This window comes from Myxocyprinus asiaticus, chromosome 34 (assembly GCF_019703515.2).
Source record: "Myxocyprinus asiaticus isolate MX2 ecotype Aquarium Trade chromosome 34, UBuf_Myxa_2, whole genome shotgun sequence".
Classification (NCBI taxonomy): domain Eukaryota; kingdom Metazoa; phylum Chordata; class Actinopteri; order Cypriniformes; family Catostomidae; genus Myxocyprinus; species Myxocyprinus asiaticus.
The window spans coordinates 36,254,480-36,281,591 of NC_059377.1; the positions used below are offsets into that span (position 1 = coordinate 36,254,480).

Here is a 27,112-nt window from a genome sequence, read left to right on the forward strand (position 1 = left end):
GAACAGAGATTTCATGACAATACAATATTCTTTCACTGAAATATGATACTTAAATTTAGAACATAGTTTGTTAATACTCAAAAACTGACCATCAGAATTCAATAACTGACCAATGAATAATATATCAGACTCAAACCACTGTCTAAAAAACAGAGTATGGATCTGCTCGCCCTGCGGAGGTTCTGGCCGTTGATCCAGGGCAAGCACGTGTTAGTTCGGACAGACAGCAAGGCAGCGGTAGCATATGTCAACCGCCAAGGCGGTGTGCGCTCTTGTTGTATGTCACAACTTGCCCGCCGTCTCCTCCTCCGGAGTCAGCAGCACTTCAAGTCGCTGCGAGCCACTCATATCCCGGGCAACCTCAACACTACAGCAGACATGCTGTCACGGCAGGTTTCCCTCAGGGGAGAGTGGAGACTCCACCCTTAGGTGGTCCAGCTGATTTGGAGTCGATTCGGACGTGCACAGGTGGACCTGTTCACCTCCCAAGAATCCTCCCACTGCCCGTTCTGGTACGCCCTCACCGAGGCTCCCCTCGGCATAGACGCGCTGGCACACAGCTGGCCCCCTGGCCTACACAAATATGCATTTCCCCCAGTGAGCCTGCTTGCACAGACCCTGTGCAAGCTCAGGGAGGACGAGGAGCAGGTCGTCCTGGTAGCACCCTACTGGCCCACCCAAACGTGGTTCTCGGACCTCACGCTCCTCGCGACAGCTCCCCCCTGGCGAATTCCCCTGAGGAAGGACCTTCTTTCTCAGGGACGGTGCACCCTCTGGCACCCGCGCCCAGACCTCTGGAATCTCCATGTCTGGCTCCTGGATGGGACGCGGAAGACCTAAGCGGTCTACCACCCGCGGTGGTAGACACGATCACTCAGGCTAGGGCCCCCTCTACGAGGCGCCTGTATGCCTTTAAGTGGCATCTATTCACTATGTGGTGTTCTTCCCGACGCGAAGACCCCCAGAGATGTGCAGTCGGATCAGTACATTGCCGCCATAGCAGCACACCACGACGCAGTCGAAGGTAAGTCCTTAGGGAAGCACGACCTGATCATCAGGTTCCTAAGAGGCACCAGGAGGCTGAATCCCTCCAGACCGCGCCTCGTTCCCTCATGGGATCTCTCCGTAGTTCTTCAGGGTCTACAGAGAGCCCCCTTTGAGACTTTGCAGTCAGTCGAGCTTAAGGCACTCTCCTTGAAGACTGCCCTCCTGACTTCTCTCACTTCCATCAAGAGGGTAGGTGACCTGCAAGCGTTCTCTGTCAGCGAAACATGCCTGGAGTTCGGTCCGGGTTACTCTCACGTGATCCTGAGACCCCGACCGGGCTATGTGCCCCAGGTTCCCACCACCCCTTTTAGGGACCAGGTGGTGAACCTGCAAGCACTGCCCCAGGAGGAGGCAGACCCAGCCCTGTCGTTGTTGTATCCGGTGCACGCTTTATGCATCTATTTGGATCGCACGCAGAGCTTTAGAATCTCTGAGCAGCTCTTTGTCTGCTTTGGTGCACAGCGGAAAGGAAGCGCTGTCTCCAAGCAGAGGATCACCCACTGGCTCATTGACACCATAACTATGGCATATCTCGCCCAGAACATGCCTCCCCTGCTAGGGCTACGAGCCCATTCTACCAGAGGTGTAGCGGCTTCCTGGGCCCCGGCCAGAGGTGCCTCTCTAACAGACATTTGCAGAGCAGCGGGTTGGGCAACACCTAACACCTTTGCATGGTTCTACAACCTCCGGGTGGAACCGGTTTCGTCCCAGGTAGTGGCACGCAACACAAGCAGATAAGCCTGGGATAGCCGGCCAGGTGTATTGCTTGCACATAGCGCCTTCCACCTCCCTTGGAGCTGAAGACGTGCGCCATTAATTCCCAGTAGTGTTCACAAACTTTGTTCCCTGGTTGACTTCCTCCAAGCCCTGTGGCAGTCGAGTTTTCAGAGAGACTCGCTGCCGGCCCAGTACACGCGCTAACTAAGAGCCCTGTTCTGGGGTAGGTGCTCCGCATGTGGCGGTTCCCTGTAAGGCTAACCCCATGCGATATATATCTTCCGCTAGTTCGTTTCCCTGCTGGCAAACTGCGTCTTCCTTGGGCAGAAACCCTCTGCCCCAGTTTCCATGTTTGTAGTAACTCCTCCCCCATTGGGCAGGATCTACCTTGAAGGCTCTCCACATGGTTGGAAAGACCATGTGATGTATTCTTCCACTTAAATATCCCCCCCTCTCTTTGGGTGAGGTGTGGTCTCCGCTGTGTCTTCCCCTTGGGAGGGACACCCCCCGACTAGACCTGGCGGCCCAGTCAGATAATTCCCCTTCTTTTTTAGGGAGTGGAAAAAGAGAAGGGAAAAAGAGGCCACGACTGGGTTAAGCCTGTCTCTATCTTTGGGTAGTCGACTTGTCCCCAAAAAGGGCCGTTCGACACTCATAACTATGTTGGGGGAGGTTACGTGTCGACCTGGTGTGCTGGCTATGAGGCACACAGTGGTCTGCCCACCACACACCGCCAGTTCACGTAACACAGTTCAGCCAGTTGTGCCGTTTCATATAAGGACCCCTAGTGTCACTACATCGACACAACGTCGAGTGAGTGACAGATAGGGAACGTCATGATTATTTGTGTCCCTCCTGCCACAATGCTGAACTACCCGCTGAAATGGCCGGACCTTATATCGGCTCCTCAGCATAAAACCTGAATGAGTGGTTGCATACCAGCTCCTTTTATACCCGTATGTCCAGGGGAGTGGCATGCAAATACCACTCGCCAATTTTCATTGGCCTTTTATCAAAGACCAGAGGTGTCTCAGGCTCCCAAGAGTGACCCCTAGTGTCACTACATCGACACAACATCTCGTTCCCTCCATCATGGAATGGAGGTTACACAAGTAACTATGATGATCTATTTCGGTGTTTGATATACTTATTGTTCCAGATGTAAAAGGAGTGAGGAGAAAAATTCTGTTTAAAAATCAAACACCATGTCAAAAGGACTTGCCTGTGAAAATTAGATAATTTAAGAGGTATTTTGTTAAATCAAAACTGCATCTAAGAATGAAATTGATACATTTTGTTCAAACAAATGGTTAGGGCAAATATGCCACATAGATCAATTTTTTTTAAATAAAATTCTTTAGCCAGTTTATCTTAAAAGTTTTATTTCCACTTAAGATTGTTAACTTCAATGAAATTGAAGGGATCCATGTTAAGGAGGTTGTCACATACCTCGGTGTAAAACTTTGTAATGATGAAACATCTCGTGCTTCTCTTAACTTTGATCTCATTCTTGTCAGTACTAAAAGAAAGTTTAATTCTTGGATGCAGAGAGATTTGTACGCACCCACGCCCCAGATTCATATGCAGCACCCCAACAATAATGCTTTATCCAAAGGTTATTTGCATATACTGCAGTGTCAGTTACATAACAGTGATGAGCTGATTGAAGAGTCATTGCCATAATGTGACAGTTTGGAGAGCCAGACAAAACAAACAAATGTTAGAGTGGAAGTAACTGAAAGACTGTGTGTCGCGTATTAAATAGACAATCTTTGTGGGCATCTTTGGCCACATATAACATGGCATACAAGAATGTTACATTATACAACTTAAAGATTTAATTTGTTTGTAATGATTTGGTTATTGAAAGGACAAAATTAATACCTGGAACATATGTCTTAATAAATTGCCAGTTAAAAGTCAGTGCTAAGGAACTTCCTCTCACACCAAATGAGCGGATGTTTACCCCCATTCATGTTTACGTAATTGTGATATTGTGATCAAATAAAACTAATATGATTTCCATTTTAAAAAATTGTGAGTTGGGGTGGGGTTTGGATAAAATCTAATCAGTTAAGAATCAACCACTTTCAACCACATACTTGTCAAGAATAAGTGGTAACAACAAATCATGAATAAAATAGGTAGCTACACTATCGGTCAAAAGTTTTGAAACACTTACTCATTCTTTATTATATATTTATTTTATTTTTTTCACATTTTAGAATAATAGTAAAGTCATTAAAACTGTGGAATAACATAAATGGAACTATGGGAATTATGTTGTGACTAAACAAAATCCAAAATAAATCAAAACTGTGTTATATTTTAGCATCTTCAAAGTAGTCACCCTTTGCCTAGAATTTGCAGAAATGTACTCTTGACATTTTCTCAACTGACTTCTTGAGGTTTCACCCTGGGATGCTTTTTAAACAGTATTGAAGGAGTTCCCATCTATGTTGGGCACTTATTGGCTGCTTTTCTTTATTATTTGGTCATATTCTGGCCCCCTGGCCTACACAAATATGCATTATATATTCTAGCATCCTGCTTACAGCATACTGGGATAGGCTTTTTTTTCTCTCTCCCCTTTTCTCCCCTGTTTGGAATTCCAAATTCCCAATGCGCTCTAATGGTGGCGTAGTGACTCGCCTCAATCCGGGTGGCGCAGGACAAATCTCAGTTGCCTCCGCGTCTGAGACCGTCAATCCGCGCATCTTATCACGTGGCTTGTTGAGCCGTGTGGAGGCTTCACGCTGTTCTCCGCGGCATCCACGCACAACTCACCACGTGCCCCACCGAGAACAAGAACCACATTATAGCGACCATGAGGAGGTTACCTCATGTGACTCAACCCTTCCTAGCAACCAGGCCAGTTTGGTTGCTTAGGAGACCTGGCTGGAGTCACTCAGCACGCCCTGGATTCAAACTGGACTCCAGGGGTGGTGGGTTAAGCATTTTTGAGTAATTTTGTAGTTAAGTACTCTTACCCACAAAAAGAGAAAAAAAAAACAGGTAAAAATAACAAGCATGACACTTTCTTGAAATTTACATTTAGTTTTATTCACAAAGGTTACCAAGAACGGTTTCAAAATAAGGTCACTTAAAAAAAAATATGGTTTCCTTTTGGGGGGAAAAAAATGAAATTAATATGCATTAATAAAAATAAAAAATAAATAAAAATTAAGTACAAAATATTTGAAAAATTACATATATAAACTCTACATAAAGCATCACATTTTTATCATTTCACATGTTATTGTTCCGAAAAATAAATGGTGGAAGTTTACTTAAAAAACAAATGTGCTCTGCCTGTGTAATGAGAATTAATACTGGACTGATTAGATTCCGAGTATCCAGTACCACTTGGCAGTTTCTTTCCTTTTTCTCATCCGTTGGTTTGCTTGACTCCAACAAGAACTGAATATCAATAGAGTAGAATTCAATAAGTACTCGCCCGTCTTGCCCAACATTCTTGCCAAATATTTGAAGTGACTAAGAATGTTAAAATGTTCTCAAACATTAGTATCACAGCAACAGCAATTAAGGTTTTGATAATCTATGCATGCCAATAAAGATGTTCCTCAGTCCCAAAAGAAAGCTTTATTGAATCCCTAGATTCCATGTATGGGTGAAGACACACTGGACCTTTTGACACTTTGACACTCTAATCTACTTTATTAAAAGTTATCATTTATGATTCATCATAAATAATGACAAGGAATGCAGGTCAATGGCAAGAAATGCTATCAGTCTAGATTATCTAGATTTTTTTATCTAGATTTTTATTTTGTTTGCATCATCACAGTACATGGGAAGTGTGATTATTACAAGATTGAACATCAAAAAGCTAAGAAACATTTATATATAAAAAATCAAAAGTAATAGTACCATTTAAATATTTACATTAAGAAAGACTTGATCACAATATCAAATTTAATACAAGAAGTCTGAATATTACAGACACCACTGTTACGGTTGAGGCGAATGAAGATATTAAACTATGTATCTCAAATAAGAGCACATATTATCTTCAAAGTTGCTTTAATAGTTGTTAATATTACTTGGCTTTACCTTTACATGGTGCCAAATAATTAAGCTGTCAGGATGATTTGTTTTTAATGCAAAAGTCTTCTTGGAGCCTTCATAATTATTCAAAATGAGTTCAATATTTTTAATACAATTTTAATAAAACTTTTTAATAAAATATTGATCAGCTGATAAGTCTTCAGTTGGATACTTCAATGAAAATATTCTCATTAGACATTTTGCAAATTAGTGTGCATTGGAGAGCCAGATGTGCACAAAACAAAAATGTTAGAGTGGAAGTAACTGAAAGACTGTGTGTGGCGTATTAAATAGATAATCTTTGTGGGCATCTTTGGCCACATATAACATGGCATACAAGAATGTTTAATTTGTTTGTAATGATTTGGTTATTGAAAGGACAAAATTAATACCTGGAACATATGTCTTAATAAATTGCCAGTTAAAAGTCAGTGCTAAGGAACTTCCTCTCACACCAAATGAGCGGATGTTTACCCCCATGCATGTTTACGTAATTGTGATATTGTGATCAAATAAAACTAATATGATTTCCATTTTAAAATACTGTGAGTGGGGGTGGGGTTTGGATAAAATCTAATAAGTTAAGAATCAACCACTTTCAACCACATACTTGTCAAGAATAAATGGTAACAACAAATCATGAAAAAATAAAATAAAAAAATAGATTATGTCTCATTAGGAATTTTGCAGATTTTGAAGTCAAAATATTTTCATTTCATAACAAATATTACAACTAATGATATTACAAAGCTATGAGCAACATCTGCTATGCGTGTTAACTTTTAACCAACAACATAATTGTAAAATTGATATGTTTAAATAAAAATAAAAAAATCTTTATACACCACCAAATCAGTGTTTGTTAAAGATTTCTTGCTGTAGTGAAAAAACTGTGCATGTGCTAAGTGTCACCGTTAGTTGTAATGGAAAACATTTGGATTAGGGTTAGGATAGGATTAGGGGGAAACTATTGCCCCCAGTCTCCTCTACCTGGAAAAGAACAGGGTTAACTTTCTGAAATGTTCTCATAATTATAATGCCACATTTATCCTGTAGGAGTGAATGGATTATATATAACAGTGGGAAATTGTTCTTAACTCAGTCTGGGCAACATTACAAAATATACAGGTAATAATTACGATAAATGTTTTCATAATGTGTGCATTCACATAAACGTGAACTGAGAAATTAAGAAACATTAAGCAAACAGCTCCATGGAGTCATGGCATATGTGCGTCATTCTGTAATAGATCAAAATGAACACCTGCTTGTTTTTGAACTATACTGAAAAACTGGTCAATTATATTTGCCTGTTGCATGTCACTGCATGCAATGCAATGAAAAAAAGTCCCAATGTCCTAAATTTGATTGTCCTCGCCTGCACTTGTTATTCTTGGCTTGCAGCATACTACAGACTGCTTCAACAATCACATTATTTGCTTTCTTTCTGTAAATACAATAATTGTGAAAATAACATGAATGCATTGTATTGTTTCATCTGGAAGTTATTGTTAATAATCAGGATTATAAATAATGTTGTCACGGTGACCTAAATAAGCTTATTTTATATTAGACAAAGGGAAGGTTTTTGTGCTGTAGTTTTTGTTAACAACATAAAATTATGATTCTTGTTTTGATATGCTTTTGGCAGGATAAAGTTTATAAATCAGATGTTTTAAGCCATTCACCTTGAGGCCTTTTACATTTGCTTTTAGGCCCTGAAAGTGATATCTTATGGCTGTGAAGGCATAGACAATAAAAATAAACAAATACAAATTGTATAACTTAACTAAAATACTGAATCTTTAAAATATGTAATAAACATTATGGGCTCTATTCTATTGCTAATTCTAAGCGCAGTTTTTGTGCCAGTGCCAAGCGCAAATGGGTGTGGGTGGGAGTGTTTGCACTGTTGGGAGTAGGCGGGCAACCTGTGGGTGTACTGTAAGCAAATGAAGTGTGAATCCATATTTTTATTTTTCCAATTCATTGCATACAGTCCATTTACACTACCAACTTCTTATGAATGTGCTGTCTTTGTTTATATCACTGGTGCTAGACAGAAAATGGACTGTATAATGGATGAAGACGGTGCTGGAGAAGAAACTCCATTGACCCGCCTACACTTAGCGCAGGCTTGCACGAAAATACCAAAACTTCATGGCCATGCCCATTGACTTTGCGCTTATGAGTTAAGGCCCTGCGCTTAGCGCTTGCGCGCTTAAAATAGGCCCCAGTTCATTAAAGTACAAAGACTTGAAAGGATTTGATTGAAAATTCTGTCATAATTTACATAATTTACCCTCATGTCATATCAAACCCCACTGGTTTTGGAAACTGTACTTACTGTTTGTTTTTGTTTTTTTTTCATGGAACACAAATGAAGATGTTAGACAGTATGTTAATCTCGGTCACCATTTACTTCCATTGCATATTTTTTCCTACAATGAATGTGAACTAAGAAGAAGTGTTTTAAGAACTGATAATCATGCCTATGCACTGATTGATTTAGATTTTTGCATAGTTATAATAGAATGTGAAAAGAAATACACACATCACGTGACAAGTACAAATCACATGCAGGACTAGCTAAAATGTGTGATCCTTAGGATTTGCACCTTTAATGCTGGCATTGCTAACAACATGCTTTACCAGTTGAGCTACAGGAGCACTAGCTAAAATGGCATTTAATACAGAAGCCCTAACCCGCAAGGAGAAAAAAATTCACTATTGTAATTTTTTAGGTGTCTTAGTGCCTTCCTACCATGCGGTTTTAGTGCCATATCAAAATAAAAATAAAAAATCGATGATTGCGAGGGAAAAGTCATAGCATTCTAAGAATAAAGTCGTAATGTAATATTATGACTTTAATCTCATAATGCTACAACTTTATTCTCGTAATGTCGACTTTATTTTTAAAATGTTAAGATTTTAAACTCATAATGCAAAGACTTTATTCTCGTAATTTTGACTTGATTCTCAAAATATTACGACTTTAAACTCATAATAGTACAACTTTATTTTTGTAATTTTGAATTGATTCTTTAAACTCATAATGCTATGACTTGATTCTCAAAATATTACGAATTTGATCTCATAATTCTACGACTCAATTCAGATTTTTTTTTTACTTTATTCTCAAAATATTACAACTATTCTCAAAATCTGAGATTTTTTTTTTTCCAACGTGGCACTAAAATCTGTTGTTCTAAAATGCCCTGGTATGAAGGCATTATGACACCTTAAAAAATGTATGTGGTGAAATTGTTTTTTCACCTTGTGGTTAGGGCTTTTGTAATTGAATACCATCTAATCAACAAATGGAACGCAAATCAGCTTTTCTTTGGAAGGAGTCAGATTTTGCTCCAGTGAAAATTCAGTTTAAAATATGTTCACCAAGCAGAAAATGCTTCAGGGTAGAGTGACATCGTTTAGTTAAAAGAAAACATTTCGTGTCTCAGTGGTGCATAAGTGATTTTGCCACCCTCGTGGCTTATTCAGGCACTATGACAGTAGATCCGAACATATTTCTTGTTCAATATTTGTTTGGCACTATATTAACTATTATAATAACAAACACTGGCATTGCATGGCAGGTATGCAGAGCATTATATCTGAAAGGAATGAGGAACACTGAAAGAGAAAAACAAAGATAGGGGGATGGACGGCAATGTCCATAGATGTTCAGTTGGAGGTCATTGTTCTTACTTACATTAGACACACTGGACTAGGACACTAGAATAACAAACAGCAAATTGTGGAATTAACAGGAAATTTAAAAGTGTTAATCTATATTAAAATGACAGTTTGTCTGTTGAAAGACTGAAATGCCTGTGACATCTAGCCACAATATTGATGACTATTACATTTTTTATTTAGGCCACAAATATGTGCTTAGTCTTGACAGGGAATTCTCAGGTTTGTTGCAATCTTTTGTATTTGAGGGCATTTTCTGAGGCACTAATGGATGCAACAGTTATGTACATTGTAAGCGCACAAAGTACTGGTCTGACTGGTTTACAGTTCTGAAATGATTTTTTTCTTGCGCATTGCAAGAGAGATGAAAAAAAAAACATATGGATGCAAACTTTTCTCAGCATGTAAATTGTAATGTTTTAGGTGGTTTAAAATTCACGATTGAGGTATGACTATGTGTAATTTATGTTGTAGAACAAAACATGAAAGTCTCTTCAAACAATGTTGATAGCAGTGGCTACTTTACATGTGCACTAATACTCTGATTATTGCAATAATCAGAGTATAAGGAATAATAAAATTAAGATGTTTACATAATTTGGGCAAACCTCTTCAATCCCGTTTACATGCAACTTGCCAATACTCTGATTATTCACTGAGAAGTGTGATGTTTGAATGCTTTTTATAAACGAATAATTACAAAAAACGTATTGTTGCAGTATGTATCTTTAAACACCTGGCATAAGGACAACTAGTCAGTTTGTGAGGCTTTTTGAAAGATTTATTAAAAGACCCGGTTTATAAGAGTCATTTTCGACTACACTGGATGCACTGTCTGTTTTAAATTCACTAAAAAGATTCTGTTCATTAGAGTCATTCGTTTGTCTAACTACACTGGGTTGCTTCCCAAAAGCATCGCAAGCTTAAGTTGATCATAGAGAGCAATGGTTTCTACGATCAACTTAAGTTTGCGATGCTTTTGGGAAATGCAGCCCTGGTTGCAGAATAGTTCATTAGAGTCATTTGTTTGTGAATCGGAATACACACACTGGATGTTGTTGTGTTCTGCCCACGAGAACAGACTCAATTGAAATACGTGTTTCCCTGCCATTATTTTGCCATATATGGTCTTTTTATCTCACCAACATTCAATTCAGACTGCAACCAGATATTCACAGCTTTTTTATTTTCTTTTGCCTGGGGCTGTAGATGGGGGAGCACCACTGCTGGAAAACATTGCAAGAAACTGCCATTTCACATGAAGCCGAAAAGTAAGTGCAGCTTCTTCTGTTTCACAATGTTTTTGAACCTGTGCTTGAGTGGAACATGATCCATTTGCAACACTGGCACAGGCGCACTTTGGTCAGACTGGAAGAAATGCGATTAAAGCATTTACAATCCACTATAAAGCGCTTAAAATAGGAGTACTCCACATATCTTACTGCGATTATCATAACTCTGGTATGAGCATAATTGCAATATCATAATCGCAGTATTCTGTTTACATGAGCAACAGTTTAATCGCAGTATTGCCTTAATCGCATTATAACCGCATTATGAGGGTGCATGTAAACTAGCCACTGTTAACCACAGACCTACCAATTGCCCTCATGTCTGAACTAAATTAATGCTCTATTACTAAACATTTTAAGGACAGGCTCACCCTCTAGTGAACACAACTTTAAACCACCAATAAAAACATTAATTAATAATAATAATAAGGTTAAACTACTTAAATATATAAAAAAAGTATTGGTAGCCTAATATTTAAACAAAACTTAACTAGAAAATCATTTACTACATGTTTGACTTAAACCTTGATAAAAAATAAATAAATAAATAAATAAATACAAATCAATAAGAGAGATAGTTTTGATCTTATACTGTAGGCCTAACGTTAAAGGGTACACCCAAAAATGAAAATTCAAGCATGCCATTCAGCCTCAGTCACCATTGTCTTTCATTGCATCTTTTTTCCATACAATGAAAGTGAATTGTGACTGAGGCTATATCATTCTGTCTAACATCTCCTTTTGTGTTTCACAGGAGAAAATCATTCATGATTGAAACAACATGAGTGTGAGTAAATCATTAATTTTAGGACAAACTATCCCTTTAAATTACAGTTCGCCAACATGAGAAAGCAGAAAACGGCAAAATAGCATGCCAAAAGAAAGAAAATAAGTTATATTTATTACAGTGTATTAACAGAAACCCCTTTATACTGTATGTTTCAATTTAAATAAATTAAATTTCCATTATGAAACATTTAAATCTGATTCAAAGCAATACTTATTGGCTTGAGCTTGTTTTTCTGCATGTTGATTTTTTTCCCCTGTTTGCCAGGTGAGGGCAGTATAGTGCATCAAATATAAAAATCAACTGTAGTGATTAGGAATCCAAAATCCTTCAATGCCCTCTTGTGTTCCATGGAAGAAAGGCATACAGGTTTGGAACAACATGAGGGTGAATAAATGATGACAATTTTCATTTTGGGGTGAATTATCCCTCAATCATTAGTGAAGGTCACTGAATATGATGTACAAATAGTATTTCACAGCGATACATCGGCAGTGTTTAGTAACTTTATTCATCATGTGAGTTCATGGTCTAACATAGATCAGCGATAGGCTGATTTTAAATTTAAAATGTAAAAGATTTAAAAAAATAAGAATCAGGGGGATCAATAAATTATGAACAATTTACTGCTGTTGCATGAGTAATATGTAATCATATAATCCATAAAAAGTAGCTGTAATATGAGTATTTTAAAATGTAATTTAGGTCATTTTATTAGAAGTATTTGAGTTTTGTAATCTCATTAGGTAATCCAGATCGCATGTAATCCATTACTACCCAGCACTGAAAATAAAAAAGCATCTGCAAAATGAATACATATACAGTATTTAAACATAGGAGGTTCCCTGAAAGATCAATACGACTTCTGGAGGACAAACTGTGATTCCTGTGAGCACCACAAACCATGATGAAAGACTGATTTTGCAAATGTATAGTCTAAATGTCCTGCAGACTTTGAAAAATTAGAAATATAGATATAGACATTCCATAAACAATGTTCTTATGCAGGTAATCAATCACATCAGTCAAATCCACTGCAAATCAAAACAGTTGTTATTATGTTTATATAAAAAATACATAGAGAGTTAGACATATTTGCCATTTGAAATTGTGGCTGCGCATCTGAAATAACGGCTTCTAAGACTTCATTAAAATAATGTCATCAATGCTTATGCAAAATCAATTTTACATTCATAAATAGTGGTTGTGTCGCTATATACTGTAGATATACTATAGCTCACTGCTTTCTTTATTCTGAAGAATATGATGAAATAAACATGGATATTGCTATACAGTATAAGCGCTTAGCAGTGTTGGGTGTAATCCAAGTACAAAGTAATTAGTTACTGTAATCTAATTATTTTTAAGTTAAAAAAAGTATAATGCATTCAGTTTATATTCTTGTAATCAGATTACAGTTACTGACTTTCAGTTACTAGTTACTATAAGTAAATTATAGGGTTATGCTAATTCCTAATATATTATTTATGTAGAATACATGAATTATGGCCCATAATGAGTCATTGTGAAAGAGAAATGTGAGGTGCAGAGTAGATGACTTGTGTGTAACAATGAACAAAGAAGAAATATAGACATTAATTTGAATTTGTTGAGCTGTGTTTTAGAAAGTAACTTAAAAGTAATGTCATTAGTAATGTGATTACTTTTTCAATGAAGTAATTAGTAAAGTAAAATGATTACAGTTTTAGAGAAATAATTAGTCATTTGTAGTGGATTACTATTTTTTAGTAACTTACCCAACACTGGTGATTTTTTCCAGTTCTGTATAGAAAACAAAAAAAATGGTAACACTTTACAATAAGGTTCCATTTGTTAACATAAGTTATTGCATTAGGTATCATGAACTAACAATGAACAATATTTTTTACAGCATTTATGAATCTTTGTTAATGTTGTTTAATAAAAATACTATTGTTCATTGTTAGTTCATGTTAGCTCATAGTGCATTAACTAATGTTAGTTGCCCAAAAGTTGCACAAAGCTGGCGAGGAACTACCACCCCATTATGATCAACGAGGCCACAGTGGAGAGAGTGGACAGTTTCCGTTATCTTGGCATACACATCTCACACAATCTGTCACGGACCTGCCACATTAACACCATGGTGAAGAAGGCCCGTCAGCGTCTTTACCACCTCAGGCGCTTAAAGGACTTTAAACTGCCCTCTATGGTGCTAAAAAACTTTTACACCTGCACCATTGAGAGCATCCTGACAGGAAACATCACAGCCTGGTTTGGAAACTGCACAAAACAAGATAGACTGGCCCTACAAAGAGTGTTGCGATCAGCTGAGCGCATCACCCACATCAAACTCCCTGACCTGCAGTCCATCTTCAGCAAATGATGCTGGACCAAAGCCAGGAAGATCATGAAAGACCTCAGTCATCCTAATAATGGACTCTTCTCTTTGTTGTGGTCAGGGAAATGCTTCCGATCCCTGATGGCCAAAACAGAGAGAATGAGAGCTTCTTTCCCCAGGCCATCCGTGTCCTGAACCAAGGACAACACCAAGGACTAGGTTCACTATTTTAAATTTGATCATAAACTGTGGGGAGAAAAGTCGTACCAAGAATTTCACTACATGTCGTACTGTGTATGGTTATGTATGTGACCAATAAAACTTGAAACTTGAAAAGTTATTGAGCGGTTGGGGGGGGTCCTTTTAGCCCCATTTCACGGCCAGCCCACCGTTCTCCCTATGGCCAGTCCGCCCCTGCCTAACATACTGGCAGTATTTATTATGAGCAGAGAATTTTTCCAGTCACATCCTTAAACCAGTTAGACCAGTGCTCTGTTTTGAGGCATCTCAAAACCAACTAAAGTTTAATGCCATTTTAAGAATGGGAACTGATGCATGGAGAATTAGTAGACGAAACAAAGTTTTACAAAATATGAATCCTAATTTGAATTACTTTAAATGATTATTTGATGATCCATTTAGATATGTGTAATACAATGTACATATTACATCCAATTAAAAACTAAAGAACTAATTGAGACCAATGAACATTTTCATGATCAGTGCATAATACCATAAGTAGCACCTTATACAAACCCTGCGCTTCAAAAATCCTGAGTTGCTTAAGAGGGCTGCCTGACTGGTTTAAGATTACAGTTTTTAGGTATGATTACAAGAACTGATCTCATGTAATCGAATTTGAAAATAAAACAATCCTCCAAACTCCTCTCACTTCCCTGATTATTAATTACTTCCACCTGCTCCCCATCAAACAAACAACCAGAACAGTATAAAGTCTCACCACTTTCCCTCAGTCATTGTCTAGTCTTGTTTGACCTGCTACTAGTGTGTACAACTCTCCCTTGAATCCTAGTTTTCGTGAGTAATTTCCAGTTAGTCTTCAGTCTGCCTAGTTACTTTATATCCAGATTTAGTCTGTGGTTTTCCCTGTTTTCTCTCTGTTTTCTCCTGAGTTTGTAATAAACTGCACCTGGGTTCAACTCCTTGTCTCGGCTTCGTAACAATATGTATATTGGCATTATATTTATGCTGTTTAGCCAGAGGGGAACTGGCCCCCACAGTGAGCCTGGTTTCTCCCAAGGTTATTTTTCTCCATTAACCAACATCTTATTTTGTGTTCTTTGCAACAGTCGCCTTTAGCCTGCTCACTGGGGGTCTAAATACAAATATGATTTACTTATTTATTTTATTATTTATTTTAAGGTGCAATTTACAATCATGTTATTTATTAAACCGCACTATTATGACTCTAAGACATTACTTTATTACAGCTTCTTTTTCTGTTAAAGCATAATTTTCTGTAAAGCTGCTTTGAAATAATGTGTGTTGTGAAAAGTGCTACACAAATAAAAATGACTTGACTTGACTTACACACCAGTGTGTCCTTGCTGACTAATTTTGACTGACTGAACAACATAATGGTGTGATAAATATGTCCCGGGGCGGGACCCAATTCCTCTCCTCTGGACCGTAACCTTCCCAATCTACCAGATACTGGAAACCGCACCCCCTCCTTCTGGAATCCAGAATACGCTTGACCGAATAAGCTGGTTCCGCGTCTATGAGACGCGGTTGTGGGGGAACAGGGGCAGGTGGATTAACGGGAGAATGAATGACCGGTTTAATTTTGGAAATGTGGAAAGTGGGGTGAATCCTCCTGTACGCTGGGGGTAATTTGAGACGAACTGCTACCGGACTAATGATCTTGGTAACAGTAAAAGGGCCAATAAATTTGGGAGCGAGTTTATTAGAAACTGAACGCATGGGAATATCCTTTGAAGAAAGCCACATTTTTTTACCTACAATGTACACGGGAGGCTTAGACTGGTGGCGATCGGCTTGGGCCTTAGTGCGTCATCCGACCTGGATGAGAGTCCGTCTGGCTCTGATCCAAGTGCAACGGCACCTCTGGGTGAACGCTTGTGGGGAGGGGACCGCGAATTCGGGTTCCAGTGTTGAAAACAAAGGTGGTTGGTAGCCTAAACTAACCTGAAATGGAGAAAGGCCCGTGGATGATACTGGCAAAGAGTTGTGTGCGTACTCCACCCACATGAGCTGCTGGCTCCAAGACATGGGGTTGTGAGAGGCCACACACCGTAAAGCTCTCTCTAGATCCTGGTTAGCCCGCTCAGCCTGTCCGTTGCTCTGGGGATGAAAACCAGAAGTAAGACTAACTGTAGCCCCCAGCAGTTTACAAAACACTTTCCAAAATTTGGAAACAAATTGGAGCCCCCTGTCAGAGACCATGTCAGTCGGGAGGCCATGGATTCAAAAGACGTGATCAACGACAGCAACCACTGTCTCTCTAGCTGAGGGTAATTTGGGTAGAGGGATGAAATGTGCTGCCTTCAAGAATCTGTCCACCATGGTCAAGATGACCATGAACTCCTGCGAGGGGGGGAGAGCTGTAACAAAATCAAGGGCTTTGTGAGACCAGGTTCTCAAAGGCACCAACAGTGTTTGGAGGAGTCCAGCTGGAGGGGTACAGAAAGACTTGGAAACAGCACAGACAGAGCAGGAACCAACAAATAGGCGAACATCATGGGCCATAGATGGCCACCAAAACCTCTGCTTGACTAGAGCCAGGGTACGCCCGACTCCAGGATGGCAGGCTAACTTGGATGAATGGCCCAAATGGAAAACGTCTGAGTGAACTGTTTCCGGCACAAACAACCGACTCGGTGGAGTTTTAGACGGGGGCGTTACCCCTTGTAAGGCTGTGCGGACCTTTGACTCGATCTCCCAAGAAACTGCCGCTACCACCATTTTGGAAAGAACGATGGAATCTGGGGAGGTCGGTTGCTCGGAACGATCGAAAATATGAGACAGGGTGTCCGGTTTGATGTTCTTGGAACCCAGACGGTAAGAGATGGTAAAATCAAAGCAACCGAAAAAAAGAGCCCACCGAGCCTGCCTGGAATTCAGACATTTAGCAGAACGGATGTATTCAAGGTTTTTATGATCGGTCCAGACGATGAAATGTACCCCAGACCCCTCTAACCAATGGCACCATTCCTCCAAGGCTAACTTGATAGCCAGCAGCTCACGATTACCAGTATCATAATTTCGTTCAGTGGAAGAAAGACGATAGGAGTAAAAGGTGCATGGATGCATTTTGTCATCAGAGGGATTCGCTAGGAGAGTACCGCACCTACCACCACATCTGACGCGTCCACCTCTACCACAAACTGAAGAGAAGGATCGGAGTTGATGAGAATTGGGGCCGAAACAATGCGGCCTTTGAGTTTGGTGAAGGTTAATTCGGCCTCCTGGGACCACCGAAACTCAGTCTTGGCAGAGGTAAGACAAGTCAGAGGCGCGTAATTTGGCTGTAATTGCGAATAAAATGCTGGTAGAAATTGGCAAAACCCAGGAATCTCTGCAGGGCCTTGCGAGAATCCGTGGTTGGCCAATCCACCATAGCCTTAACCTTAGCTGTATCTACCTGAATTGCCTCCGGTGACACAATGAATCCCAGAAAATTTACCGATCGGGAGTGGAACTCGCACTTCTCAGCCTTGACATACAGCCCATTCTCTAGCAGCCGTTGGAGCACTCACCTGACGTGTTGAACATGTTCCTGGGAAAAAATCAAAATGTCTTCCATGTAGACAAAATAAACTGATCAACCAAATCTTTCAGCATGGCATTAACGAGAGCTTGGAAGACTGCGGGGGCATTGGCTAGACCAAAGGGCATCACCAAGTATTCAAAGTGCCCCCTAGGGGTATTAAAAGCAGTCTTCCACTCATCGCCCTCCCTTATGTGGACCAAATGATAGGCGTTGCCGAGATCCAATTTCGTGAAAAAGTTAGCTCCCTGCAGACACTCGAATGCCGAGGACATCAACGGCAAAGGGTAAATATTCTTCACTGTGATGTCGTTCAGCTTACGATAATCAATACAGGGACGAAGGGAACCATCCTTCTTTTCCATGAAAAAGAACCCCGCGCCAGCAGGGGAAGAAGAGGGCCTAATGATCTTAGCTGCCAGAAAATCAGAAATGTATTTATCCATGGCCTCCCTCTCAGGAGCTGAGAGCGAGTGTAAACCACCCTTAGGGGGACACGTACCTGACTTAAGCTCAATAACACAATCGTAGGGACGATGCGGAGGAAGAGAAGCAGCACGGGACTTACTGAACACCTCTCTCTGGTCATGGTACTCCACAGGAACACGGGAAACATCCACCGGCTCATCCTGCAACACAGAACAAGACACAGGGGAAGGAGCAGACAAAAGACAAGCAGAATGACAGTAAGTGCTCCAAGCCAATATTTTGTTTTTGGACCAGTTGATGTGGGGATTGTGTGAGGATAACTAGGAGTGACCTAAGATGACTGGAGCCAGGGGAGAATCTATGACATAGAATGAGGTGAGTTCAGTGTGGTTACCGGAAATGATGAATCTGATGGTGGTGGTGACCTGGGATATTTCAGTGAGTTGGGCATGGAAGTAGGAATCTTGAGGGATTTGACCAGGGATGCATCAATGAGATTGGATTCTGCTCTGGAGTCTACCAGGGCATGACAGGAATGATGAAGGGTATCCCACTGCAGCCGTACCAGGAGGAGTTTAGACGAAGATGGTTTACGTAGAGAAGATCCATCCACCATAACCTCTAGATTACTGGTGGGCTCTGTCGTTTAAACAGGCAGAAACGTAACATATGACCAGTAACTCCACAATACAGACAGAGACCTTGAGTGCGTTGTCGATCCCTCTCTTCCCGGGTCAACAGAGCTTTGCCCACCTGCATGGGTTCTCCCTCTGATGACCAGCTGATCGCACCATGAAGACTGGTACTCCTCGGTGGCAGAGAGATACTTGGAGTGTGCTCTGGACGAGAAGCTGGTGCCAAGCGTGAGCGACGTTGAAGACGTGAGTCCACTCGAATGGCGAGGTCAGCCAACTCATCGAAGGTCTTGGGTAAGTCCAGAGCATAAACTTCATTCTTGATTCGATCAGCCAACCCATGCAGGAATAAGTCCCACTGCACCTCCTCGTTCCAGTTACAGCTGGCTGCCAACGTGCGAAACTCTATGGAGTAATCAGAGACAGACAGAGTACCTTGTCATAGTTCTGCTAATACTTGGGAAGCTCTCTGCCGTGCGCCGAACGGTCAAAGACCTTCAGTAGCAAGGAGCATGTCTCTGATCCCACACCGCCGTACCCCACAGGCATGCTCGGCCCGACAGTAATGAGATAGCATAGGCCACCTTGGAAACTTCAGTAGGAAAAGCAGATGGCTGCAAAGCAAATGCTAGAGAACACTGAGACAGAAATGCTCTGCAGTAATTCAGCTCACCCGAAAACCTCGCTGGTGGGTTGATGCGGGGTTCAGATCGAAAAGTGGGTGGCATTGCTGGTTCTGTAAATGTTGGTTGTGGCGGTGTGGGTGCAGGGGACTCACTGGGTGCTGGAATCTGTTGGATGAGAGATGAGAGCTCGGTGAATTGCGCCACCAGAGTCTCGATTGCTGTCCTGGTGGTTTTAGCCAGTTCCTCCTGTTGGGTGACACGTGATTCATGGTTGGAAAGAAATTGTTGAATCTGAGCGAGTCCTGCTGGATCCATCTTGATCGGATTGTTATGTCATGATAAAAAGGACCCAGATGCAGGAGTAAATATATAACAATGTTTAATGAATATGAAGTTCAGGTAACTGATGAAAATATGAAGTAGCACAAAAACGGATCAGTCCAGAGATGAGGTGGGTGAAGATGATAGTGGAGGACTCTGACGGTGACAGCTGCAGTGGGGAGAGAGTAGAGGTAATACTCCAATGTACAAGATGGCAGCGACTGGAGCAGAGAGAAACACAGGTGAGTGATCCGGTGAATGGATGAGATAGTAATGGCTGGAGCACAGGAAAATAGGCAAAATATCCAGACTAGAGAAGTACAAGAGAAAAGCGTGAGAAACACAAGTAAACCAAGCACACAACATGAGAACGATCTGATTCTGAACTCACACAAAAGGGCTGCTTATAAGGGGAAAAGCAGATAGTGTGCAGGTACTGAGCTAATCAAGCAGCAGCTGGTAATGAGCGTTGCTGTGCAACGCTGCTGCGTGATTAACCCCGCACCTGCAACAACAAGAGGGAGACACACAGAAACAAACTGGCAGAATGAATCCTCCCATGACACATAAACAGAATGAGATGTCGCCATCAAGGTAGGTGGAGCTCCAGGTCACACATACCGATGACGTTGACCAATGGCAATAAGTTGTTGTTTAGCAGTTGGTTAGAAGTGTTCCAAAAATTTCACCCAGGCGAGCTATTACGAACCACTGAAATGAATGCAAAAACACCTTCTTTTTGGCCAGAATTAGTTCTAAATGACATCACACCTGTTCGTTCTTTGATTTCGAATCCCTTAAATAGATAGAAGCTTGGAACATCCTATCTGCCCACAACAAAGTAAAACTTAGTCCAGGTGTACCACAGAGAATTGGTGCTGTTGTGAAGGCAAAGTTGGTCACACCAAATATTGATTTAGCTATTTCTATGTTTACTGGACTTAGTACGACGTAAATTCATAAATTAAAACTATTTATGGCATTACTTTTTGAAAACATCCTCACTTATCAACATTTTTCAAGTGCCTAAAACTTTTGCACAGTACTGTATTAATTGCAACTATATTTCTGTTAAGTTTGACCAGAAATAAATTGAAATATTTTGTTTCAAAAGACTCTGTAAATTGAGTGCATAAATATAATATTGAAGATTACGCTTCTTCGAACCTTTATGTTACTGTTAATAAGGTACACAATTCACTATTAATCCCTGTTGAAAAAGAAATACAATTTTACATTTCAGTTGATGACTAGACTACATGTCTTGAAAACAGCATTATTGTAACACCGAAGGAAACTGCCAAGCTCAGACACTAGAGATGGTGGGCCCTGTTGACAGGTACACAGATTTTTAATATTATTTCACTGAGAGATATGAGTAAAATCAGTTTCTGCATTTATATTTCAAATACATTGTGAATGGACAATTTGGAATTAGTTTGTTTTATGTAACAACAGGAAAACAAGTGGACATGTATTTACAGAAAAAGAAACTGAAGGTATGGAAATATGCTCATTTGTATTAATTATGCACATGCATTCACGTGTCCTTAATTGCTCTTTAATGATTTTATTATTATTTAAGTCATGTAGATAGACTCTTTACCAGATATTCTCTCTCCCTCAGGCCAAAATTACATTTACTGAGATATGGCCAGACTCTGTACGGTTTGAATGGGGAACTTCAGATGATGTGAATGTACAACAGATGTTCAGAGTCAAATGGAATAATGAGGAAATAACTTTTTGTAAGACAATATATGGAAATCATTTTGAGATAAAACAACTTTCACCTGGCACAAGTTATAACATCACAGTTGAGACAGTCGAGGACAACTGCAAGACGAGTTTCTCTGCATCAGTTTAGGTAATCTTTTGCTTTATCTATAAATACTGAGAAACCATTGACGTGTATTTGTTCAAATCTAATGTAAGATGTAGTAGATAAGACATCTACTCTATGTTATATTGATTGATTTCAGAAATAAAAAATCTACTTGACAAACTACTTTGAAAATACAAACATAATATCTTTAACATTTTAGTTGCTATAACTTCCAAATTAGGAAACTGAGAAAGACTATTTAAAATATCCGTTAAAGCCCCCCCCCCCCACACCTTTTTCTTTTTTCTTTTTTCTTTTTTCTTTTTTCTTTTTTTTACCATATCTACTCTCATAAGAAAAAAACTGTCCTATTCAGTTTTTTGAGCAAAAATAGGGCCATCATACATTAGTTTATTCATTTACAGTATTTGTAATTTTTTTATAAACCATCATGTCAAACATCATGTGGAGCTATACACCAACACAAATTCCTCATAAGAGCAATATTACTTGGCCAATACACTACAATGGATATTTGGTGGTATTATATATATATATATATATATGTGTGTGCTTACTGGTGTATTATTTTTCCCTTGAAGCAATCACAGCGCCTGAGAATTTTGAATATTTCTCAGGGGACTCCATAACTGCAAGACTAAGATGGAAGCCACATAAGAAAATGGATCTAAGTCTCTACAAATTCCAAGTGATCAATTATAATAATGGAGAGGAAACTGAATCAGTGACTATGGCATCACATTCAAATTAACTTATAATAATGGACCTTCAGCCTGCCACTGAGTACAAAGCTACAATAAACACATAAGAAAAATGATAAGAAAAAGAGTGAGCCAGCTGTTGTAATTTACCATATACAAGTTAGTTTAAAGCTTATTAATTAAAACAATATATATTTCATTGGAATTGCTTCACACAGGGCTGTAGCAAGGTATTCTGGGCCCCCTGACTGTATATTGCTCTGGGCCCCTTTCCTATTAAAAATATACAGTTTAGAATTTGTTGTGGGGCCCCCCAGACCTGTGGGCCCCTAGAATCGTTACCACCTTTCACCCCACTAGCTACGGCCCTGGCTTCACACAAATCTTTATGGTGTTGTGACGGAAGTTTTATTATCCTCTCCAGAGCCGGACCCACCAGAAAACCTGCAAATCACAAATGGTGCAACTTCCATTTATTTGAAATGGATTGATCCCATCACTGATGTCAACATTCGACACAAATTCAGGGTAATCTGTAGTGACAAAACCAACACAATAGAAACATTTTATGCAAATGAGGGAAAAGCAAAAGTACTTGGATTAAAACCAGGAATTGAATATTCCTTCTTTGACTACACTTTACTGGAATCAAATGGCATTGGGAGCATTCCAGCAAAAATCACACAACGCACAAGTGAGTTACTATGCTTTTCTAATCAAATAATGAAGCAAATGCAAACGATCAATTTCGCACAGCCTTGGATTCAGTTTCTTAGCAGCATTATTTGTAACTGATTAGCTTAAATGAATAGTTCACCCAAAAATTTAAATTCTCACCCTCATGTCGTTCCCAATCTGTGTGAATTTGTTTATTCGGTGAAACAAAAGAGGAGATGATTTGATGATCATTTAATCATTAATTTATTAATTTATTAGGATTAATTTAGTACAGTGGCATTACATAGGGATTTACGCTTAAAGGGATAGTATATCCAAAAATGAAAATATCTCTTTCTGTCTTCTGCTGAACAGAAACAAAGATTTTTAGAAGAATATCTCAGCTCTGTAGGTCCTTACAATGCAAGTGAATGGTTGCCAGACCTTTGAAGCTCCAAAAAACATATAGAGGCAGCATAAAAGTAATCCACATGACTCCAGTGGTTTAATACAGGTGCATCTCAATAAATTAGAATGTCATGGAAAAGTTCATTTATTTCAGTAATTCAACTCAAATTGTGAAACTCGTGTATTAAATAAATTCAATGCACACAGACTGAAGTAGTTTAAGTCTTTGGTTCTTTTAATTGTGATGATTTTGGCTCACATTTAACAAAAACCCACCAATTCACTATCTCAGAAAATTAGAATACATCATAAGACCAATAAAAAAAAACATTTTTAGTGAATTGTTGGCCTTCTGGAAAGTATGTTCATTTACTGTATATGTACTCAATACTTGGTAGGGGCTCCTTTTTGCTTTAATTACTGCCTCAATTCGGCGTGGCATGGAGGTGATCAGTTTGTGGCACTGCTGAGGTGGTATGGAAGCCCAGGTTTCTTTGACAGTGGCCTTCAGCTCATCTGCATTTTTTTGGTCTCTTGTTTCTCATTTTCCTCTTGACAATACCCCATAGATTCTCTATGGGGTTCAGGTCTGGTGAGTTTGTTGGCCAGTCAAGCACACCAACACCATGGTCATTTAACCAACTTTTGGTGCTTTTGGCAGTGTGGGCAGGTGCCAAATCCTGCTGGAAAATGAAATCAGCATCTTTAAAAAGCTGGTCAGCAGAAAGAAGCATGAAGTGCTCCAAAATTTCTTGGTAAACGGGTGCAGTGACTTTGGTTTTCAAAAAACACAATGGACCAACACCAGCAGATGACATTGCACCCCAAATCATCACAGACTATGGAAACTTAACACTGGACTTCAAGCAACTTGGGCTATGAGCTTCTCCACCCTTCCTCCAGACTCTAGGACCTTGGTTTCCAAATGAAATACAAAACTTGCTCTCATCTGAAAAGAGGACTTTGGACCACTGTGCAACAGTCCAGTTCTTCTTCTCCTTAGCCCAAGTAAGACACCTCTGAGGTTGTCTGTGGTTCAGGAGTGGCTTAACAAGAGGAATACGACAACTGTAGCCAAATTCCTTGACATGTCTGTGTGTGGTGGCTCTTGATGCCTTGACCCCAGCCTCAGTCCATTCCTTGTGAAGTTCACCCAAATTCTTGAATCGATTTTGCTTGACAATCCTCATAAGGCTGCGGTTCTCTCGGTTGGTTGTGCATCTTTTTCTTCCACACTTTTTCCTTCCACTCAACTTTCTGTTAACATGCTTGGATATAGCACTCTGTGAACAGCCAGCTTCTTTGGCAATGAATGTTTGTGGCTTACCCTGCTTGTGAAGGGTGTCAATGATTGTCTTCTGGACAACTGTCAGATCAGCAGTCTTCCCCATGATTGTGTAGCCTAGTGAACCAAACTGAGAGACCATTTTGAAGGCTCAGGAAACCTTTGCAGGTGTTTTGAGTTGATTAGCTGATTGGCATGTCACCATATTCTAATTTTTTGAAATAGTGAATTGGTGGGTTTTTGTTAAATGTGAGCCAAAATCATCACAATTAAAAGAACCAAAGACTTAAACTACTTCAGTCTGTGTGCATTGAATTTATTTAATACACGAGTTTCACACTTTGAGTTGAATTACTGAAATAAATGAACTTTTCCATGACATTCTAATTTATTGAGATGCACCTGTATATGTCTTCTGAAGGGATGCAATCACTTTGGGTGAGAAACAGGTCCATATTTCAATCCTTTTTTTTTTTTACTATATATCTCCACTTTCACTTTTCAAGTGAAAGTGAAAGTGGAGATTTTAAATATTGATCTGTTTCTCACCCACACCTATTATATCCATTGGAAGACATAGATTTAATCACTGGAGTCATATGGATTACTTCTATGCTGCCTTTATGTGATTTATGGAGCTTGAGAGGTCTTGTCACCATTCACTTGCATTGTATGGACCTACAGAGCTGAGATTTTCTTCTTAAAATCTTTGTGTTCAGAAGTAAGAAAGTCATACATATCTGGTATGGCATGAGGGAGCGTAAATGTAATTTTTGGGTGAACTATCCCATTAATACAGCATCCAATAGTGTCATATTACAAGTCAAAGCGACTTCCAATCGCTTTGATGAACAGACCAAAATTTGCGTTGTTTTTCACTCTCAAATAAAATCAGCTTGTGTAAACAGTGCTGAATCCCATATGAACTATCACTTTAAGATAACAGAATGTCAGTTGCAGTTACATAAATCTGTATAAACTATATATATATATATATATACATTGCAGATATAAATATGGAATCTGTTAATGGAACTAGGGCTACAACACCACTTGAAGGAGAAACTGACTTTACAGTATGTGTTGGAATTAAGGAAGCAGTCAGATGATGATAAAACTTCACATGGTTTAAGATTGTTACCGTGCTTATTCTCAGAAATCTAATAATAGTCAATTTGTCAGCCAGAAGTATAAGATGTGCTTCAAAGTGTAACTCTGAAAAGAAAGGCTTCAAGAGACATCTAATGATTTTTACAACGATAAGGACGAAATAAATACCCTTGATTTGATCACAGCTCTATTCCACTGTTCCGATCCATTCCTCCAACAAGAAATGGCTCTAAAAATGTCAATATGTCAGTTATCTGTGCTTTTGCTGCTGCCAAACTGTGACACCAAGAAGTGTACATTGATGCTTTGGGCCTTGAGGGACATAACAAAGCAATTTAGATCCCAGAACAATTTAGAGGAGAACTAACTGACTTGCCCCTGATCTATTTTGTCAGACTAGGAAAAAACAACTTGTCCAAGTCTGAGTTTCTGAACAAACTCCACAGCATCAATCAGCAGAATCATGAAACTTTTGTCCACAAGAAATTGGCAAACGAGGAAGCAGATCTCTAATGGTATTGTTGAAATCAGCTGGTAACTCCCAAGTGGAAAGAGAAATATTGACATCTTCAAAGAGCCTGTAGCTGTAGCTAATTTCCGCAGGGATATTTCCGCATTTGAAGTACAATTCGCCTTTTTGAGCCAAACGTCTCTGCAGTGTTTCTGTTCTGTGATGACGAGACATTTCTGAATTCCCTGCAACTCAAAAATTGGTTCTGGTTTGTGCCACAAATGGTGGAACATCAAGATACAATTTAAGACAAAGTCTGGCACAAATGAAGTTCAAAACACACTCAGTGATCCTCAAGGATGGGAACATGAATGAAGTAAAATTTGTTGTTAAACTACAGAAGGCTGTTGGTAAAATACTTACAGATTCTACAAAAGTGAGCATCGAAAAGATGTCAAAGATTGTTCCAGACCTGGGGATTTGTGTTGATGAAAACAATACCACTTGTCAAAATGCAAAGGAAAGGCGGACTGGATCACAAAAGTTATTGCAAATATACCTGAATTAAAAACGAGGGAACTGCCTTTGCAAGGGAAACCGTGGAAGGAATTGTCCAAGCTGGAGAAAGAAATGTGCTGACTTAAAAAGGCATACTTAGGGTTTTCAAGATGACAAAAGTCCCAACACAGAAATTCGTGAAATTTGAAGAGTGGATCCAAAGTCTTTGGAAGGTCGTGAAATTTGAGAACTTTATTTTCAGTTTTCGCAACAGCCTCGTTGCCGAAGCATACTCAAAACTTTGCGCAGAGTTTAACACATGGGAATAGACATTCAAGAAGCACATGATTGCCTGGTACACAAGATCTGAATCTAAACTTACCAACATGAGCTCAGTGTCGGTCCAGTCAGTGGATGCACTTGACATCGATGGCATATTAGCTGATTTGAAAAATGAAGCTGCTGAG

The 27,112-nt window shown here is 39.6% G+C and overlaps 1 pseudogene; it reads left to right on the plus strand.

Annotated features, from left to right (window-relative positions):
• Positions 1-25,615: 25,615 nt before the first annotated feature.
• Positions 25,616-26,455, plus strand: LOC127424986 (up-regulator of cell proliferation-like; annotated as a pseudogene).
• Positions 26,456-27,112: the final 657 nt, after the last annotated feature.